The sequence below is a fragment of the Benincasa hispida genome, chromosome 8, assembly GCF_009727055.1.
Source record: "Benincasa hispida cultivar B227 chromosome 8, ASM972705v1, whole genome shotgun sequence".
Lineage (NCBI taxonomy): Eukaryota > Viridiplantae > Streptophyta > Magnoliopsida > Cucurbitales > Cucurbitaceae > Benincasa > Benincasa hispida.
In genome coordinates this window covers 3,625,354-3,647,804 of record NC_052356.1, presented here as the reverse complement: position 1 = coordinate 3,647,804, position 22,451 = coordinate 3,625,354, and the positions used below count along the sequence as shown (strand labels likewise).

The window sequence follows — 22,451 nt, the reverse complement described above, 5'->3', positions numbered from 1 at the left end:
TGTAGTGTGGTTACAATGCGATCACATTCATTGATTAATTAATCTTTAGGGTTGAAACTTGACTGAATCTTCTGTTTTATCATTATTTTTTACATTCTAATTATTTATACCAACATCCAATTATTTTTATGGGTTATCTTCACTCTCAACTCAAATCATATTTCTTTTAAAAATTTGGATTTCACAAAATCTATTGTGAAATGATATTTGGAGTACTCCCTACTTTATTACTTGATTTTTTTTTTATAATACTCTATTACTTGTTGACAGTGTGCAGTTACATCTGACCATGATTTTCTTAACAATTTTTTGAATCAAATAAATTAACTCATATGTATTTTTAGTCACCAGCCACCTCTTTGTCATGTCAGCTACTATGGTAGTAAAATGTCGACCATTGGGTGTGATGTCAACAAATGTTATTATTGAGTACCACATTAGCATGGTGTCACGTGTTAATGTCACATTTGATATTATTTTCAATCTTTCATTATTCATATCTCTCTCATATTGAAATGATTCAAGATGCATTAGAATCTTCATTCCGAACTTTACAAGATAGACACTTATTTAAAATTGTTATCTATAAATCAAATAATTGGACATAAAATAATGTCAATGAAAAAACATATTACAAACTTTGGAGGAAGGCATCACATATTTTTAAAATTCTCTCTTTTATTTTATGGATGAAGTTTTGAAAATTGAAACTACTAATATGAAGGGAATGGAACAAAAATTAAAAGAAAAAATGTTGAGAGTGGGATTTGAACCCACGCCCTTTCGGACCAGAACCTTAATCTGGCGCCTTAGACCAACTCGGCCATCTCAACTTTGTTGTTCCCTCAAAACAGTAACCTATATATGTTTACTGCAATATAAAAATAAAAAAATTATTTAAATTTTTTTTAATACAACAACTGCGGGGTAGGGGAATTGAACCTCCGTCCTCTAGAAACGAAGCACATACTAATCTCACCAAGCAAGCTCACTTTGGCAGAAGTAAAAAGGTTATGAAGTTTGTTTCATGAACTTTCAATGTTGTGTACTAATGAGTTCTTAAATTATCTTTTTTTCCTAATAGACCTTCAAACTTTAAAAGCATCGAGTGGTTCTTTGAACATTTGAATTTTGTATAATAGGTTTTGATTTATTTAATGATTCTTTTCTAGAAAAATAAAAGTTTACACAATTAAAACTTAAGATCTTATTAATAAAAACATTAAATTAAACAATTTATATGGATAGATTTTGATTGCTTTTTATTAAGGTTATATTATAGATTTGGTTGGTGAACTTTTAGATTTTTATCTAATTAGTCTTTGAACTTTAAAAAGATTGTAATAGGTCTTTGAACTTTCAATTTTGTATCAAATAGGCTATTAATGTCTTAAAAATTTTTAACTTGACAATGAAAAAACATCAAGATATATCTTACTTAATATCCTACTTAATATGTTAGAAATGTCAAGAATATGAGAGTTCTTGACCTGTTAAAAATGTCAAGAATTGAAGGACATCGGACATGAGGATTTCCATGAGCAGTGGAATGATTGTTCTAAATTTTATTTGTATTTGAACATACACAATTACAATCAAGAAATGGAAACATACAGGTTATGCACAAAACGAAATTACAACATGCTTTACATAAGATCAAGGGGTAGAATTATACATACCTTTGAAGACTCATCTTCAAACACCCTCAATCACGAACGCTCGAACAATCTCCAAGACTACAACACATGAACGCTTGTACACAGCCACCGCAACACAGCACGATCAATCAGCAACCACCACACAAACACCGCGAACACAACGAACAACCTCCAACACCTCGACTATGTTAAGTTGAGTACGACACCACCACAATGGCTACCTTGGTATTCTCGGTGTGAGAATCCAGAAGTGTGAGCTCTGTGTGAACTTAATTAGAGGACGAAACCGGAGGAAGAATAATCGTGTAAATGATTGAACAAGTGGGAGATGACAAAGGTCTATCATATAGGCGATGCCCAATCGTTTAACAAATGTTATGCGATTGTTTAGCAAAAACTCTGCGAGCGTTTCGCTAATGGCCAGCTAAGTGAACTATCGTGTAGTGTCACTCCACGATCGTTTAGTCTCTCTTCAGCTATCGTTTAGTGAATCCTATTCACTTGACAGCATTTTCCGTGAGATCTTTCCAAGAATGGAAACTCTTTCTCAACAACTACTAAATTTAGGAAAACATTTTTTCTGTTATCTCACAGTTACCATGAAACCACCAATAACCTCCCACTCATTTGATTATTAGAGAAAAAGATATAATTATACAATTATTATTATTATTATAAATATATATGATAACCAACTTACCATATTATATTTATAACCTATAGTTTTAATATTTCATCTCATGAAACATATAAACCATAGTTCTTTTTCTATTTCATGGTCCTTAATGTAAATCTCATTTACATTAATCCTCTACTTGATGTATCTCATACATCACATCGATCATATCATATATAATCGAATTACCTCTTGTCAATTTGAACATTTCAAATCAACACCAAGAACTGATTCTCAACTTGAATCCATTGAGCTACCAAGGAGACCTTTTGGACCTGTAGCTCAAAGCTCCAACGGTACATGAATAACTGACTAAACTCTTTAATTATGGGATCCACCATCCGTTAACTGCCAGGGACTTCACTAAAGACCGACAGCTGAACTCTCCTTACTGCAGATATATTATATGTCCATATCAACAAATCAATAATGCGATAACCCTTCATAGATCGCTCGTAACTACAGCTGGGCCAATAATCATTATGCCCAGTTACATCTAACTTCTTAAGTACCACTGATCTCTTTAATGAACATAAGTCATAGTCCTACTATGACTGAGTCCTCTCTTTCAGAAAGAAGCTGTGGCCACTATGTTCAAGACTCAGAATCAGTCCTTAAGGGAGCAATCTATCTACTTACCACTACTTCGGCGAAGGAGTGAATTTCATCTTGTGTAACTGAGATCCCAGCTCCCACAAGTCCCCAAAAAGGTAAGCATGTTGAATTGGTAATCTAGTCACTCTCACCCATACTAATCAAAGGATCACCCTCAAAGTCGGAGTTCCCAAAACACTCAGGATTGAGGTTATGTCACCTATGGTCGTTTAGGTGAGATGTAATTCTCAAATATTAACGACGTTATATACAGAAACTAGTCATCTTGTGGTCTGATCTTATACAAACTCTTTGTATAGGACACCCCCGCTCGCTTGTCTCCACATGAATGGTCAGGATCTACCATCCGTAGTAGCAGGCCGTCTCGGTAGTGTCACCAGGATCAGGTATTCCTCCTTAATTCTTATACTAGAGACCTATTTAGGTTATCACTTAAGGCATGATCTACTTGTATATCTCATATACATGCTTAAGTTTACATACAATAACCATAGAGTTTTGTTTATTGAATATGAGTAAATGTCAAATAAAATAACTGTTATTTTATTCATAACAATGTGTAAGACTTTCGAAGAATTAGGACACCAATCCCAACAAAGAATATCTATAATCTTGACAAGGAAAAAATGTCAAGAAATTTGCTTGTGATTTTTTTTAGAATTCACACATTTGGTATATATATGACGTACATTCATCCAATATCTCTTTAGAATAGATTTGGTATATATATGGCATACATTCATGAATCAAATAAACAATAAACACATTTTCAATCTTATATATCTACCAAATTTCCACCAATATTTCTTTAAAAAAATTTCACTTCTTTAACATTGTCAATATTACAACCTCATAAAGTATTGTACAATCAACAACCCCTATCTCCTCTAAGAACAATTAAAAAGATTATACATATATCAATCCTGTATAAAGTAATCCTAGCCAAATCTCACTCACTATGCCCCTTCCTCCACAAGAATAACGTGGGCCACCTTGAACTCATCGCTTTAAGCACCTACATCAATGAAATAATATACCATTGCAAGTACATTAAAATTTTGGAAGAAACTAATGCTCCTATATAAAAGCAGGTGTTTACTTTATATATAAACTTGAAAAAAAAAAGATAATAAAATTGAATAACAAAAACGATAGATACATATACTTGAATAGCAGTCGTTTGGAAAAGCCAGTAGCTTGAACAGCCCTTCCTAAATCACTTCCATGCCCCAAATTTTTATATATTCAACAACATAAAATATCAAAATATTTAGAGATTTAGCTTCACACATAAAGTTTTCATATGCTTAGTAGGGTAAATCAAAGGACAAAGATCATACCCATATTTATCAAAATATCCACCATGCCCCGCAGTACCAAAATCCTCCTTGAACACGATCTACAAGGAAAAAAATGCAGGGGCAAAAGAAAAAACAAGCATTAGTACACAACTTTAAAAAATTCTCCAATTTGGGAACTTAACTTCTCCGCAGATGCCAAGTCCTTGTGAAAAGGTTTCTCCACAACAATCCGGGTCCATCCACCAAGATCAGCTAAAAACAGATTAAACATTCTATACTAATCAGAAACAATTAAGAACTTTGAGATTGAAATTCTATCAGAATAAGCATATCAGAAACAAAGTTATGACATTCTACAAGTGCAAATCCCTGTGCTTGTAAGTTACAGGAAGTTTTGGCACCAGCATTGACACCTCTGTAAATCCATTAAAAAGGATGATAGCAGTGGAAAAGTAGAGTGCCCCAAGATAAAGTCCTCTGTCATCAATTGTGTCATGATTCATTGTTGTCCGAAAAAAGACACTCATTGTAATCATCGTAACCAATAGTAACTACATATTAGAAACGATGAGGACAACATTACAGAAAAATATGGCATCCTTCAATTGCTGGTTTGATAATGGTCGCATAAGTTATATCTATCACAGACACAACATTAACAAGTGGATTTATTTCAATCTCCAAATAAGGCGTAAAATATATAAAGGTAAAACAAAAAATGATAGAGAACTGCTTTACTACCTGAACAAATTTTAAAATGTAGATAAATCAGTTTCGTTTCATCAACAACTTTAGCAATGAAAAGCTGGTCTTAAGAAGCCCACGCCTCTTTACGCCTCTTTTCTGTTCAAACTCTACATTGCTTGCTTACTTCTTGCAAGAAGTCTGCAACATTCTTTCTCTTGGGACAGGTGAATCCCATAGATGCAAAGAAATTAAGAACAGATTCTCTCGGTCCCTGTTCAATATCTACACTAGCTTGTTATTCAGACAGGTCTTCTTTTTTTTTTCTTAGCAGCATAAATGCAACCTGGAAAAGTTCTCTTTGCTATTTTTGTTGCATTCTTTAGGAAGTGATAGCTTATAAGTTCTCTAATATCAATGGAAAGTTAATATTTCTAAAGGTTGAAAGGCATATTCTCTGATAATCTTCATGTACATATAAAACCCACCTAACATGAAGAAGATAAGTCATAATCTAAGCAGGGATGGGAGGGGGCGATCACTAATGAGAAACAAAATATTTTATAATTTGGATAAATTTGCTTCGATGAAAGACAAGCATCAAAAGATTTAGCTTCCATCAATGCCGCTCGAAAACAAGCTTATTTCACTTCTCTTCCCTTCCCTTCTCTTCAAATAACACGAATTATTTCCACGTAAAAACAATCGATTTAAGAAAACAACAACAATAATAACATTAACTGGGAGCCTCCAGACCCAAGCTTTAAATCATAATCAGGTAAAGTTAGAAAGAATAAGGACATTCAACGACCTGAAGAGTTATCAGTAATCCGTTATCTTGTTTCAAAACACTCGATACATTTTATTATGAACAAACAGACTAAAATGAAATAATCTATAAGAGTCAAGTATACCGAGCAATGCTGTCGGTCCGAACGATACCGACTGTATAGAAGAATCACAATCGAACATTCAACGACCTGAATAGGGAGAAAGAGGAAAGATGATTCAAAATGCAAGGAGTATATTTAAAAAAGAGAAAGGAGAGGGGAATTGAGAGAAGAAGTACCAAAATCAAGAAGGGAGTGCGAGAAGGATTAGAGATGAGATCGGTGGAGTAGATATAACGAGCAATACAGAAAGCTAGGACTAGCCCTAGGGCGAAGATCAGGTGGAGGAAGAAGGCCTCTAAATTGATATGGGAGTTGAAGCTTTACAAGCCATCTCTTTCTTCTCCATCTCTATCTCCATTGGTGTAGTTTCTCGTGGCACCATCATTGGTTATGGTCAGAGCCATTTGAGTGGTGGACAGTGAGCTCTGAACACTCAGAAAATGAAGATAAGGAGAGATACCTGCAGAGTTGCAACAATCTCAGTAGCTATTTGCGTGAGATGTGCACATTTTTCATTTTTCCGTCAAAATTCGTATCGTTGTAATATTACATTTCAGCGTTGCAACGCTGCCCTGTATATTCTAGTATTCTTGACATTTTTAGAACCTCAAGTAACCATTAATTAAACTTGACATTTTTAAAACGTCAAGTATTATATTTGCCAGAAAAAATGCACAACCTCCGCTTTTTTAAAACAATTCTTGATGTTGTTTTCTTTAAAATCACCTATTTCTTGACATTTTTTCATAAAAACGTCAAGTATTTAAAATTGCAAACGTCAAGAAATGTGGTTTTTCTTGTAGTGCAACTCTTTGTTACGCCAGCTACTATGGTAGTAAAACGTTGACCATTGGGTGCGATGTCAACAAAAGTTATCATTGAGCACCACATTAGCATGGTATCACGTGTTAATGTCACGTTTGATTTTATTTTCAATCTTTCGTTATCCATATCTCTCTCATTTGAACTCCAATTGAAACGATTCAAGATGCATTAGAATCTTCATTCCGAGCTTTACAAGATAGACGCTTATTTAAAATGGTTATCTATAAATCAAACAATTGGACATAGAATATTGTCAATGAAAAAAGACATTACAAACTTTGGAGGCACGCATCACCTAATTTTAAAATTCTTCTCTTTTATTTTATGGATGAAGTTTTGAAAATTGAAACTACTACTAAATGAAGGGACTCAGATCCCTAACCTCATATTTCAATTACAATACTAAAAAAAGGGAAAAAAGAAGTCACAAAAATTATTAAATGGAAAAATATTAAAAAAATGTTGAGAGTGGGATTTGAACCCACGCCCTTTCGGACCAGAACCTTAATCTGGCGCCTTAGACCAACTCGGCCATCTCAACTTTGTTGTCCCCAAAATAACTAAAACCTATACAACTTTACTGCATTATAGAAGTTAAAAAAAAAAATTTTTTTTTAATACAACAACTGGGGAGAAGGGGGATTGAACCTCCATCCTCTAGAAATGAAGCACATGTCAATATCACCGAGCCAAACTCACTTTGGTAGAAGTAAAAAGGTTATTAAGTTTGTTTCATGAACTTTCAAAGTTGTGTACTAATGAGTTCTTAAATTCTTATCTTGTTCTCCTAATAGATCTTCAAACTTTAAAAGCATTGAGTGGATCTTTGAACTTTTGAATTTTGTATAAGAGGTTTTGATTTATTTAATGGTTTTTTTTTTTAGAAAAATAAAAGTTTACAGATCTATTAGACACAAAATTAAAACTTAAGATCTTATTAATCAAAACATTCCATTAAACAATTTATGTGAATAGATTGTGATTGCTTTTTCTTCCGGTTATATTATAGGTTTGGTTTGCGAACTTTTAGATTTGTTTCTAATTTGTCTTTGAACTTTAAAAAAATTGTAATAGGTTATTTGAACTTTCAATTTTATATCAAATAAGTTATTAATGTCTAAAAGATCCTTAAAGTTTTACCTATTTGACACTTTTTAAATTTTTCAAATCTTTTATACAAAATTAAAAGTTCAAGGTCTTATTAGACACAAACTTAATTTTATGTCTAATAAATTCATTAGTTAGTAGATGTTTCAAATATGTCAGCGACCTATTAGGCACAAAATTAAATGTTCAAGAATCTTTTAGATACTAAGTTGAATGTTTATATACTTATAAGATACAAATCTAAAAGTTTGAAGGATTAAGATTATAAGCTTTATTGTTTATCTTTTAAATAATCAATATGTTTACTTAGTGAAACAATCTAAGTTTTAAATTTCATCGATGGAACTATACTTAAGTAGGCTTCATCAATTTAAATGGTAAACTTAATAAGTGTTACATTTTAAACCTTACACGCTAATAAGATGGTGCAATGAACAACGTAATTTAATGTATTTTTTCCTTTTTTTCTGCTAAGATATTGAAATATTGCAAGAAGAAGAAAGAAACTTCATAACCTGAGGTCAAGACACAAAAAAATATTAACCACAAAAGTACAAGAAAATGACAAAGGAAAACAACTGGAGTCACCTAAAGACCTCAAGACATACAACACAAGGAAAAATATTCCAAGGAGAAGAACTTACATATCAAGCTTAATTTTCAAAGGTGATTAGATAACATCACACTATGCCACTCTCCATACCCTGCACTATAAGTGAAAGGATCAAATTCTCACTGGAAGCGATTGAACACCTATTAATTTAATTTTGTCCATAACTCACAGCATAGAAAAGTATATAAAACATTCATAGTGTTGTAACTTCACATGTTAAGCGTGGAAATTCAAGGGATGAAGAAACATACCTTTGAAGAACACTTCATCAAATCTTCTCCAGGTCTTCACAATTTCACATTACAACAACTTCTTTGTAACTGATCTCCAACGTATAATATTGTGACGCTTCCATGGAGTGTTTCATGCTATTCTAAAAGGAACTGGTTTGTGAAACATCCTTTTGAAAGAGACAATGAATTGTTGTTATGGAGGAGAGTTTTTACAAAAAAACCAATTTCTTTGTAAAAAACTTGAGAGAGAGATAAAATCCAGGAAGAATGAGTTTTTCTCTGTAAAAACTGACTATACAAAGAAAACTTCCCATCTTCTTTCAACGTGAAGTGGGATTGACTTTTCAAAACAAAACCACCTAGTTCACCAATTTATTAAATTAAACTAATTTAATTTAATTGACTTAATTATTAATTACAATAATTAATAACTAACTTTAATTAATTTATTTATTTATAAAATTAAATATATAATATTTAATTAAATAGTTGAATAATCTTATTCAAATATATATCTCTCTCTAGTCAATAGTTTTAAATATGAATCTAATTCATATTAATTATTATTTGAATCTTATTCAAATACAACAAATCTCCTTTTATTATATAATTTAATTTGAATCGTATTAAAAAATAACTTTATATTATAATGTATCTATATACATTCTATTACTTGTATCGTATACAATTAATAACAGTCCCTTAATTAATTTGAACAATTCAAATTCTTTCAAAATTATCGATCCTTGTTCACCCCTTGTGAGATAAAGCTCAATGATCTGAGGTTAATTAATTAAACTCTTTGATTAAATTAACCAGCATTCATTAACTATGAGTCACTTTACTAAAGACTCATATCTGCACTTTAACACTGTAAAACATGTTCCACCATGGTTAACGATTACAAGTAAGTCGATCCTTTACGAGTTGTTCGTAATTATATCTGGGTCAAATTACTGTTTTACCCCTATAATTAAGTATCATTGATCATTCTAATGAATAATTTGTTTATGGTTCTACGATAACCAAATCCCTCTCGGGCCAATGAGAGGATGAGTATTCTTTGTTCAAGACCTAGAATTAGCACTTGAGGAAACTACTCATCTACTTACCCTAAAGGTGGGAATGAGTTAATTCCATCTTATATAGTTATGTTTCCAGCTTCTCACTCGGTCTCGTCCCCAAAATGGAAGACTTATTGAGTCAGCTACTCGAGCACTTGTACCCATACAAATCAAAGGACAAGCCCTCATAGGTAGGAGTTTATAATACACTTAGGATTAAGTCTATGCCTTAAAGAACAGTGTCCTAAGAAACCTCAAGAACTATGCCTCAGTTGTGGGTAGCTTAATATATGCTATGCTCTACACTAGGCCAGACGTTTGTTATGCAATGGGAATAGTCAGTAGATACCAGTCCAATCTAGGGTCAGATCACTGGACTGCAGTTAAGAACATCCTTAAGTATCTTAGGAGAATGAAGAACTACAAGTTGGTGTAGTGGAGCTAAGGATTTGGTCTTTATGGGATACACCGACTCTGATTTCCAAATTGATAAGGATTCTAGGAAATCCATGTCAGGATCAATGTTTACCCTGAATGGGGAAGTTGTAGTATGGAGGTGCATCAAGTAAGATGCATCGCAGATTCCACTATAGAGGCTGAATATGTAGTTTTTGTGAAGTAGCAAAGGTAGCAGTTTGGCTTAGGAAGTTCCTAAACGATTTGGAAGTGGTTCCAAATATGAACTTACCTATTACCTTATATTGTGACAATAGTAGGCAATGGCCAACTCTAAAGAACCTCGCAGTCACAAACGAGGAAAGCATATTGAGAGGAAGTATCACCTAATACGAGAGATTGTGCAACGAGGAGATGTGATCGTCACAAATATCGCCTCGGAGCACAACATTGTTGATCCATTTACGAAGGCTCTCTCAGCTAAAGTGTTTGTGGGTCATTTAGAGAGTCTAGGTCTACGAGACATATACATTGCATAATCTAGGGCAAGTGGGAGATGTGTAATGGATATATGGATGCCCTAGTTTATTGTATTTATTTTTACCATATTCTCACTGTTTTAGATTCTGATATTATGTACAACCCACTAACTAGAGTTTTAGTTCAAGTGTGATTTTGTTAGGTTTTGTGCCCTAAAACTCGTAGATAGTAAATGTAATCAATTGATCGTCATCAATAAAGAGTTATCGATGTAAATTCAATAAATGTTTTTTATTGTGTTGTATTCTATTTTGTCTTAATAACCCTAAATCCAATAAACTAACATCTAGGGCTGCCTTATGAGTCTTGAAATGTATGTGGAGACATATAGGGATCAATGTTGAAGAAACAGTCTAAAGGGTCTATAGTACAGGGATAAGGCTAGGTATCCTATCCTTGTGACACTATGGATATGACCCATTTTGTATTTGATACAAACGCAATGATCTAATATGTTCGTGTAGGTGACATGTGAGTGGGGGTATCCTATGCAATGAGTTTTCATAAGACTGGACCACGAAATAGTAACCACTAGATGTAACATTGTTGACTCGTTTGGTTCCTATATCAATTGGATGACCTAGGCAACATAGTCTTAATCCTAAGTGTACTATGAACTCCTATTCACGAGGGATTGCTCTTTGATTTGTATGGGTAAGAGTGGCCAGTTCGCCGACTCAATAAACCTACCATTTTGGGGACAACATCGAGTGAAGAGATAGGAATATAATAATACAAGACATAATTCACTCCTTCACGACTTTAAGGTAAGTAGATGAGTGTTCCCTTAAGTGGTGTATTTAATGTTGGGGATGATGCCCTAAACTCTCATTGGGTCCTATAGTTTGTAAATACTATATTGAACAAATGGTTGTGATGTAATATGATATTTTCTTCACTATTGTCCATGGAACATTAGATGTTTTAATTGCTTTACCATAAACCAATAAATTAAGATCCCTGGTTGTTGTTGTAACTTAAGCATGTATGTGGAGACATACAGGTGGATCATGTTTTAAGTGATAATCAAAATGGTCTGTAGTATATGGATATAGGGGAAAACCTTATCTTGGTAGCGCTACAGATGTGGTCTGCTTTGTAGAATAGTTACAAGTGTTGTGACTTGCTACAGATGGTCTGGTCCTGATCATTCATGTGGAGACATGCGAGTGGGGGCATCCTATACAAAGGAGTTTGTATAAGACCAGACCACGAAGTGTTATAGTCTCATTATATAATGTCATTTATGACAGAGACTTCATTTCACTAGGATGACCATAGATAATTGAAAGAAATCGAACTCGAGATTTCCATGAGCAGTGGAAATAAGAACATTCCAAATTATCATCATGAATGAACATCACATATTAGAGTCGTCTAGAAACAAGTAGTTATACAATTAATATAGAAATTACAGCATGAAAATTCAAATGAACAAAGAGAAAACTCTACGAACATTTGAAGATGCGTCTCCATGCTCCGTTGTGCACGATCGCTTGAAACAATAGAACCTCAAACACTCGATCTACACGACCGCAACACAGCTCGAACACTTCACGCTCGGCCTCAACGATCACCTCGGCCACGAACTCCTCAGCAATAGCACGAACGGCCTCCACAGCACCTCGACAGTGTCGAGTTGAGTCTGACACCACCAACAAGGCTACCTTTGTATTTTCGGTGTGAGAATCCAGAGGGTGGGCTCTATTCGAACTTGGTATGAGGCAGACGAAGGAGGAAACACCGATCGTGTACACAACTAAGCGATCGTTTAGCTCGGTCTGTCGGCTACAGACACTACACAATCGTTTACTTTGGGTAAGCGATCGTCTAGCAAAAGCTATGCGATCATTTGGTAAATGCTGTACGATCGTTTAGCTCACCATTGCACGATCGTTTATCAAGCCCAAGTTGTCGTTTAGTAAATCTGTATTTACTTGACAACTCCATGAGATCCTTTTTCGCGAGAGAGAAATCTCAAAAAAATAAAATATGAAAAACTTTTCAACAGTTACTAAAATTAAGAAAAACCATTTTCCTTTTATCTCACGGTTACCATGAAGATCCAATAACCACCCACTCAATTGGTTATTAAATAAAAATAAATAATTATCCAAAAATAATATTATTATAAATATAAATGATAACCAACTTATCATATTATATTTATAACTTATAGTTTTAATATATATTTCATCTCATGAAACATATAAACCATAGTTCTTTTTCTATTCCATGATACTTAGTAAATCTAATTTACATCAATCCTTCACTAGATGTATCTCAAACATCAAACCGATTATATCATATATAATCAAAATACCTCTTGTCAATTTGAACATTTCAAATCAACACCAAGAACTGATCCTCAATTGAATCCATTGAGCTACCAAAGGGACCTTATAGACCTATAGCTCGAAGCTCCAACGATACGTGAATAACTGACTAAACTCTTTAGTCATGGGATCCACCATCCGTTAACTGCCAGACACTTCATTAAAGACCGACAGTTGAACTCTTCTTACCACATATATATTATGTGTCCATTTTAACCAATCAGCAGTACGATAACCCTTCACAGATCGCTTGTAAGTACAGCTGGGCCAATAACCGTTATGCTCCTGAAGTTACATCTGTCTCCTTAAGTACCACTGATCCCTCTAATGAACATAAGTCATAGTCTTACTATGACCGAGTCTTCTCTTCCAAAGAGAAGTTGTGGCCACTATGTTCAAGCCCCAGAATCAGCCCTTAAGGGAGAAATCTCTCTACTTATCCCTACTTCGGGAAAGAAGTGAATTCCTTCTTGTGGATTGAGTTCCCAATTCCCAGATCAGACAAGTCCCCAAAAAGATAGGCATATTGAGTTAGCAATCTAGCCACTCTCACCCATACTAATCAAAGGACCGCCGTATGAGTTCCCAAAATACTCAGGATTGAGGTCATGTCACCTATAGTCGTTTAGGTGAGATGTAAGTCTCTAGTATCAACTGCATTATATACAGAGTCTAGTCATCTCGTGGTCCAGGTCTTCTACAAACTCTTTGTATAGGATACCTCTGCTCGCACGTCTTCATATGAATGGTCAGGATCTGCCATCTGTAGTAGTTTACAACACTTGCAAACCTCTACAAAGCGGGCCGTATCCGTAGTGTCACCCTGTCTCTTATACACATCTAGATGTGTATAAGAGACAGGTCCGTCTTATACAAACTCTTTGTATAGGATACCTCTGCTCGCACGTCTCCATATGAATGGTCAGGATCTGCCATCTGTAGTAGTTTACAACACTTGCAAACCTCTACAAAGCGGGTCATATCCTGTCTCTTATACACATCTAGATGTGTATAAGAGACAGATTTGTAATAGTTCACAATACTTGTAAACCTCTACAAAGCGGACCATATCGTAGTGTTACCAGGATCAGGTATCCCACCTTAATCTTTATACTACAGATCTATTTAGGTTATCACTTATGTCATGATCCACTTGTATATCACATATACATGTTTAAGTTCATATAAGATAACCAAGAAGCTTTGTTTATTGGATATGAGTAAATGTCAGAATTAAATAATACTTATTTTATTCATTAAATAATGTGTATCTTTACAAAACAATGAGACTCCGGGAGAATTAGGACACCAATCCCAACAGTAACATGACCTCAATCCTAAGTGAGTTGGGAACTCCTGCTTTTGAGGGCGGTTCTTTGATTTGCATGGGTGTGAGTGGCCAGATTGCCGACTCAAACCTACTACTTTGGGGATTCATTTAATTTGGGAGCTAAAAACTCAGTTACACAAGATGGAATTTAGTTATTCCCCGAAGTAGGGGTAAGTAGATAGATTGCTCCCTTAAGAACTGATTCCGGAGCTTGAACGATGTGGCGCCACACACCTTCTCATGATCCAAGAGGTGTCCACACATAGTAAGACTATATTGTATTGTTCATTAGAGGGATCAGTGGTACTTAAGGAGTTAGATGTAACTAGGGGTAAAACAGTAAATTGGTCCAACTGTACTTACGAGGATCTGTGAAGGGTTATCGTACTGTTGATTGGTTATATCCGATGGACACAGAAATATATCTGTGGTGAGAATGGTGCAGCTGTCGATCTTTAGTGGAATGCCTGGCAGTTAACGAATGGTAGATCTCGTGGCTAAAGAGTTTAGTCAACTATTCACGTACCGTTGGAGCTTTGAGCCATAGGTCCATAAGGTCCCCTTGGTAGCTCAATGGATTCAAGTTGAGAATCAGTTTTTGGGTCAGTTTAAAGTGTTCAAATTGACAAGAGGAAGTTCGATTATATATGATATGATTGAAGTGGTCAATTATATATGATATGGTTGACATGATGTATGAGATAAATTAATTGGAGGAAAAGGATATAAATATGATTTATATCTAGTAGAGGAGAAAAGGACTATGGTTTATATGTTGCATATGATGTGATATTAAACTATAGGTTATAAATATAATATAACTATATTTATTTCTAATTAAATAATTATAAGATAATTGTTGGCGGTTTTTCTTCATAACCGAATGAGATAGTGGGAGGTTGCATTCAGTTTTCGTAACTGAAGCATAAAATGAAAATGGTTTTCATTTTGCAAAGAGATCGGTTAATCGCTACACGTATTAGTACACTGCCCATCGCCTAGCAAATAAGAGCATACACGATAGCTCAAAGTTTACTAAACGATCATGTACACGCGTGCATTACTAAACAATTGCAGCATTTGCTAAATGATCGCACATCCAAGCAATTTTACTAAACGATCGTCTAAAAGATCAGACCCTTTTTACTACATGATCGTGTACCTTTATCTAAACGATCAAGCATCTGCATATGCAATAGACTTCAGATATCTCCCACTTGCTTGGTCGTGGTAAACGATCGTGCCTTCCTCCTTCCCTCTACCAAATCCAACAGAGCCCAAACCTCCTGGATTCTCACTCTGAGAATATCGAGGTTTTTTAGTGGTTGTGTCCTCCTTTGCTACTTGTTCATGTGAAGTCCGTTTGGTGGTAAACAACTACATGATTTAGTGGATGATAGACTTGGCGAGCATAGCGACTGCGTGAGTTTCCGATTCCTGACGAGAGCAAGATTTGAAGAAGAGTTCTTCAACTAGTACGTCTCTCGTTCCTTTGTTGTTTAAGTTTAGAAAAGCATGCTGTAATTTGTTGTTAAATGCATAACTAGTTTGTTTGATTGTAAATGCGGTATTTTTGTCACAATGAATTTGGAACGATCTTGCTTCCACTCATAGGTACTCTTGATAAGAGTTCCTTCATCCAAGATACCCTCTCATTGGCCTGAGAGAAGTTTATGTTTATTGGTTGGACCATAAACATGTGTTCATTAGAGGAGCACTAGTACTTAAGGATACAGAGGTAACCCAAGGGTAAAACGGTAATTTGACTCAGTTGGTGTTATGGACACTCGTGAAGGACTAACTTTTTGTTATTGGTTTATATCCATAGACACAGAAATATATCTATAGTGAGAAGAGTGTAGCTGTGGGTCTTTAGTAGAGTATACTCATAGTTAATGAATATTGGTTAATTTGTTTAATGAGTTTAGTCAATTAATCTCATATCGTTGGAGCTTCTAACCTGCAGGTCACCAAGTCCCCTTGTTAGCTCACTAAAGGATATTAAAGAGGAAAATTTGAATTGTTCAAATTAATTTGAGAAAATTGTACATTAATATGATTAATATGGTAATTAAATAGATACGCTAAATTAGATTTAATGTATAAAGAGTTATCTAATTAATGTACTAATTTATTAAATAACTATTATTTAATTAATTGTGCACAAGGGTAAATTGGGAAATACTATAAAGTCTTCCTTATGGCCCTTTTAAGGTAAGATTTCATTTTGTCATTTTTACCCTAGCCACCAAAGAAATCCTCTCTACTATCTCCAAAGAATTCTCTCTTCTTCACCCTCTTCCGATAGTTGGATACCACCTATCCTTCTATTGGAATCTTAGAGAATAATAGGTTATTCTCGTAGTCATGTTCAATATTATTCGAAGAGATGTTCATGTCCGAGGCCGTGTTTGTCGGAAAAGCGAGAGAATCGTTCTAAGAGCTCGGAAATCTTCAAAGGTAAGAATGGTTCTTCCTTTTTATTTCCCTTCTTCTCAAGCATGCTTTTAACATGTTTATCTTTTTTATATTCTATTAAGAACACTATTTTTGTTTCTTTAAATATAGAATATTGAGATGCAAGACGTTCGCATGCTTCCGCTTGGGATTCGATCCCAACATTTTCTTTCCTCGCACGACAGGGCACTCTTGTATAATGTTCATGTCCTTATACCTCTCAACAAAATGGTTGAGCTAAGCGAAAAAATCGTCTTATCCTTGATTCTGTTCGAGCTCAGCTTCTCTCTATGTCTTGCCCTGAAAAGTTTTGGGGTGAAGTTGCCCTTACGTCTATTTATGTCATCAATCGTTTTCCTTCCGCTGTTGCCCACAACTTATCTTCTTTTGAAGAGTTGTCTGGTACTTCTCCTTCTTAATCTCATTTTAAAGTCTTTAGATGTGCATGTTTGATTATGGAACTGAACATAAAGGGTTCCAATATTAGGATCCTATTTTTAAATGGTCATCTTCGGTCATGTCATATTTTGGGAATAACATATGTTTTTTTAGTTTTTCTTCATTTCATGCTTCTCTAATTAGCCCCCAACATAATTTTTCTAAAATAATTTTCTTACTTATTCCAATAACATATTGAAACTTTCAATTGACCTCAAAGCTTTATGACAATGCTAATACAAAAAAGAGATTGGAACCTTTAGTTTATAGGTATTAATCACAATATATTAGAGAATCTATTATTTTGTTAACATATTTATTCTGCATTATTTTACTATTTTGTTAATTTGAGATAGAAAGTTCTCCAATTTAGAAAAAAAAAATTAATCTTTTAGTTACAAATATGATTTAACTCAATATACTGAAAGAAGTCATTATAAGTGATTTAATTTATTTAGTTCAAAATATTGTTAAATTTAATAAATAAATATGTATTGAATTATTTTATTATTTAATTTCTTTAACTCCAAATATTGTTTAATTTAATAAATAAATATACATTTAAATGATTTTAATATTTTTAATCACAATTTAGTATATAAAAATCTTAAATCTAAAACCTAATTAAAAATGTTATTCCCACACAAATTAAAATACTGTAAAAATCTTAAAGAAACTCATTTATTTTAATTTTAATAAAATAATTTTTTTTTTTTACAAAATTCACAAATTTATCTATTCAATTTAGAGGCTTATTCGCACCTCCAAACTATAACTCATTAAAAACTTTTTAATAATTTGTTTTAAACAATTATTTTATTAACCGCAATCTATGTCTATCTTGGAGATGACGTCGGAGTGATTTTGAAACCTAAAATATCAAATCTCACACAATTTTTAGAATTCCATAATTAAAACACACCCACCAAAGTAAGAAAAAAATCATAAAAGGAAGAAGAACAACAAAAAGAAAATTGGAAATAATGGTGAACCAAATTAAAAATATATATATATATACAATGGTATAAAACAATCTAAAAGGATTAGGGAGAACAAGTTAACAAAACTAAAACCTAAACCAACACAACAACGCAAGGAAGAAGAAGAAAATAAAAAAAGATATCTGAGGCAAATTGGAGGTTTAATTTAGGTATTGTTAACATAATTTTAAAAAGTCATGACCTAAAAAGGTACATTATAAAAACATAGAGACCTGAACCTATTCTATAAAATTCGAGATTAAAAATATATTTTTTAAAAATTCATGGGCTAAACAAAGATTTCAAACTCAATGATTAAAAATGTAATTTTCCTAAAAACATATGGAAAAGTATCTTCAATGTTTTGTAAACCTAAAGTGAGAGAAAAAAAGGAATAAAATAATTTTACATATGATAAAATAGTATACAATTAAAAAAGAATTTTCACGTCACTTAAAATTGGACACCTCATGGACGCTACAATATTTTCAATTAATTGATTAGTGGGCAATTTTAACTCAAATACCTTTTAAACCACATTTGAACATTGAAAACTAAAGTGTCCATTTTGAAATTTCAAGAACCAAATAGACAGTATGTTCAAATTTGAAGGACCAAAAGTATGACTTACTCTATTTTTTATATTTGAGTACTTAATTAACATAAAATTCAAAGTTTAAGAGTTGATTATGTTCAAAAACTTATTAAATACAAAATTGATTGTCTAAGGATAGGTACTTTTGAAAGCTTAAATCAAATAGGCACAAACTTCAAAAATTTAAGAATTAAATAGATATAAAATCAAAGTTCAGGAACTAGATTTATAGTTTCACCTATTTTTTATATAAAAAAAAATGTTTAATTTGAGTGTTTATGCACCCTAATTTTAGTGTATGTGATCATGGAATAAATTGGAAATATCTTATCCATAACACGTGCTAATGATTAGTATGCACATAAATTTGATAAATTATATAATGAGCTAAAGACTCATCATATTAAAAATTAAAAGTTCAAAAGACATATTAAGTGGGAATGTTAGTAGTTTAAATTAATACCTTTTACTAATTAGAAGTTAAGAAAATGATTAGCATTTGTTAATATAACAAAGTTGAGATGGCCGAGTTGGTCTAAGGCGCCAGATTAAGGTTCTGGTCCGAAAGGGCGTGGGTTCAAATCCCACTCTCAACATTTTTTTTAATTCATTTCTTTTTTACTTGCTGAATCAGTTTCGAGCCTTTCATAAACTTCATGGGCTTTGAACGGCCCACTTTCTTTCATAAACTTCATGGGCTTCGAGCCTTTGTTTTATTTTAGTTCAGGATTTCTCATATATTTAATTTTAGGGCAAAAAATATATTTTTTGTTTGTTGGGTTTGTGGTCTAGTTTTCATTTGGTCTTTCAAAATTTTACTTATATAGTCTTCAAATTTTGAGTTTGATTTCTATTTATTACCTAAGTTTATAATGTTACAATTTTAGTCTTGAAAATTGAGTTTTGTTTCAATTTGGTCTCTTGATTTTTCAAGATCATATGTGCTTGTATTAAGCATGCCAACAAAATTTGACATCAATTCAAGTTCAACCTTTAAAGCCCTCAACTCTTTCTTCAGTTCAGAAATGATGCTTAACAGACGATGATTATCTTCAATTAATTTTTCTATATGTTCCGTCTACAACTCCAAGAGTTGTGAGTCTTCCTTCCACTTTTAATAGACTTCTAGTGATAAATTATCAATCTGAATTGAATCATGATCAAATACCTTTGAGTCTTTATTCAAAATTTTATTAGATATCTCAGACTCTTTAGTATTATTAAATGCAACACAAACAGTCAAGACACAAATTTACTCATCAGATTCATAACTTGAATTAAACTCATCATCTGACAAAGCCACTGGATATCTTTCATTTTATCTTCTCAGATAATTTGGGCATTCAACTTGGAAGTGACCAACCCTTCGCATTCTCTATACTTGAAGTTTCAATCTTTACTGCCCTGAGAATTACTTAAATCACATTCACTTTCTTTCTTTCTTTTTTTTTCTATATGGTTTAAATTTTTTGTGCATAATAGAGTTCTTGTTACTAATGTTGTCTTTGACATGTGAATTATGAAAGTTACCTGATCCCCTATCCAAGCATTTTATAACTTTGTTGAAATATTTAGTTAACAGGGATATAGTATTGGCAAGATTTTCTTCCGTATCCTTACCTTTATTTCGAGTTCGATCTTTATTAGAAATAGACTGTAAAGCTATATATTTACCTTTCTTATCACTTTTTTCTTTAATTAAAGGTCAACTCAAAGGTTCGCAAAGATCCAAACAACTCATCCACCTTCATGGTAGTAATATCATGGGCATCTTCGATAGTTGTAATTTCTTATATAAAATCTTTTTGGTAGTGAACGTAGAATCTTTCAAACAAGTTTTTCTTCAGACATTTTTTCATCAAGACCAAAAGATTCATTTGCAATATCCAAGATGCGAGCATTGGAATCGACAATACTTTCATCTTCCAACATCTTAAGAGATTCAAATTTTGAAGTTAAAATCGTAGACGAGACAACTTCACTTTAGAGGTGCTTTCATGCACCACGGTAAGGATCTTCCATGCCTCCTTAGCAGAAACACAAGTATTGATAAGTCGAAAAATCTTCTTGTCAATTCCGTTGAAAATAGCATTTAGAGCACGAGAATTTCCAAAGGAAACCTCATTCTCAACTTCAGTCTAGTCCTTCTCGGGCTTGAGAGAGACCTTGCCATCTTTGTCAATAACTTGGGGATTTGTCCATCCAGAGACAACTTCCTTATAAGTTTTACTATTAATGGGCTTGAGGAAAGCCGCCATTTTGACTTTCCAATAGGAGTAGTTAGTTCCATCAAGCATAGGGGGGCAAGAAGTTGATCAACCTTCCTAGATCAACTCCATTGAATACACAATGAACAACAATCAACCTACTCTGATATCAATTGAAAAAATAGGGTGGATCTAACACAGGATACAATGTCAAGCACGATATCACAGATAATATGTATGAAAAGTGGGCAACACAAAAGTAAACAAAAATATAAAGAAACGGAGATTGATAACCAAGTTCGGTGTAAACTCACCTATATCTAGTGGGTTGTGTGTCCAATTGGACGAAACTTCACTATATAAAGAGTTTAGTAATTACAACGAAAGTACTTATTAAAGAAACTCGTTTTTAAAGAGATCCATGAGCAGAAGCAGATCGTCCAAATTCCAATTTGATTGAAAAACACAAATTTACAGTAAACATACAGTTTATGCATTCTAATTAAAATTATAACATGCTTTTTAAACAAGAAATAGAATTCAAAAGATTATACCCTTAAAGAACGTTTCTTCGCATAAACCCCTCTCAAACTATCACAAACTCGAAATTAGCAGCAAACTTGAAGACTTTCTTCAAGAACTTCATGAACCAAAATGAGACACAACCACCAGGAACCTTCGGTATGCTCGAGGTGAGAACCCAATAGTTGTGGGCTCTAACTATTTTGGTAAGGAGGGAGTTTGAGTTTTTAAGGAGGAAGAAGAATGAAGAAGAACACTATTATATAGCAAAAAAACTTCGATCGTGTAGTGTATAAGCCTATCGTATAAAATCTCTCTTTTTTCGTGTAGACTTGTTATGGAAAAAATAAAATCTTATTTTATTTATCCCATTTTCCATAAAAACTACTCAACCACTTTAGAAAAAATGGATTATTATTCAAAATAATAAATAATATAAATAAATATGATAACCAACTTATCATATTATATTTATAATCTATAATTTTAATATTGCATGATATATAATATAAACTATAGTTCTTTTTCTCTATTTTATGGCATTTAATACAAATCATATTTATATTAAATTTAATAACTATGAATGTCATTCATAGAAAATATATTTGAATCACGTTCAAATATTTATTCTTCCAATTAAACTATAATGTATCAAATACATTATGTCAATTATATCATATATAATTAAATTGATATAATTAAATTCTCTCATATTAATTTCAACAATTCAAATTAACCCAAAACTAATTCTCAACTAAATCCTTTTGAGTTGGACTTGTAGTTTGAAGCTCCAACGGTACATGAATAATTAATTAAACTCTTTAATTACATTATCCACCATCTGTTAACTGTCTGGCACTCCACTAAAGACCGACAACTGCAGTCTTTGCATTATAGATATATTTCTGTGTCCATTGGATATAACCAATCAACAGTACGATGACTCTTCATAAATTGCTCGTAAGTGCAACTAGGTCAAAT

General features: G+C 33.0%; 1 long non-coding RNA gene and 3 other non-coding genes across 4 annotated transcripts; 1 reads left to right on the top strand and 3 right to left on the bottom strand.

The window, feature by feature from the left end:
* Window positions 1–752: 752 nt before the first annotated feature.
* On the bottom strand, window positions 753–833 carry TRNAL-AAG. Its single transcript has one exon. It is a non-coding gene; the product is annotated as a tRNA-Leu (tRNA).
* A 2,898-nt stretch (window positions 834–3,731) lies between these two features.
* On the bottom strand, window positions 3,732–6,339 carry LOC120083257. Its single transcript, XR_005483391.1, has 2 exons — window positions 6,004–6,339; window positions 3,732–5,914 (listed from the first exon to the last, which is right to left on the bottom strand). It is a non-coding gene; the product is annotated as an uncharacterized LOC120083257 (long non-coding RNA).
* Window positions 6,340–7,112: 773 nt separating this feature from the next.
* TRNAL-AAG lies at window positions 7,113–7,193 on the bottom strand. Its single transcript has one exon. It is a non-coding gene; the product is annotated as a tRNA-Leu (tRNA).
* Window positions 7,194–19,256: 12,063 nt separating this feature from the next.
* Window positions 19,257–19,337, top strand: TRNAL-AAG. Its single transcript has one exon. It is a non-coding gene; the product is annotated as a tRNA-Leu (tRNA).
* The last annotated feature ends 3,114 nt before the right edge of the window (window positions 19,338–22,451 follow it).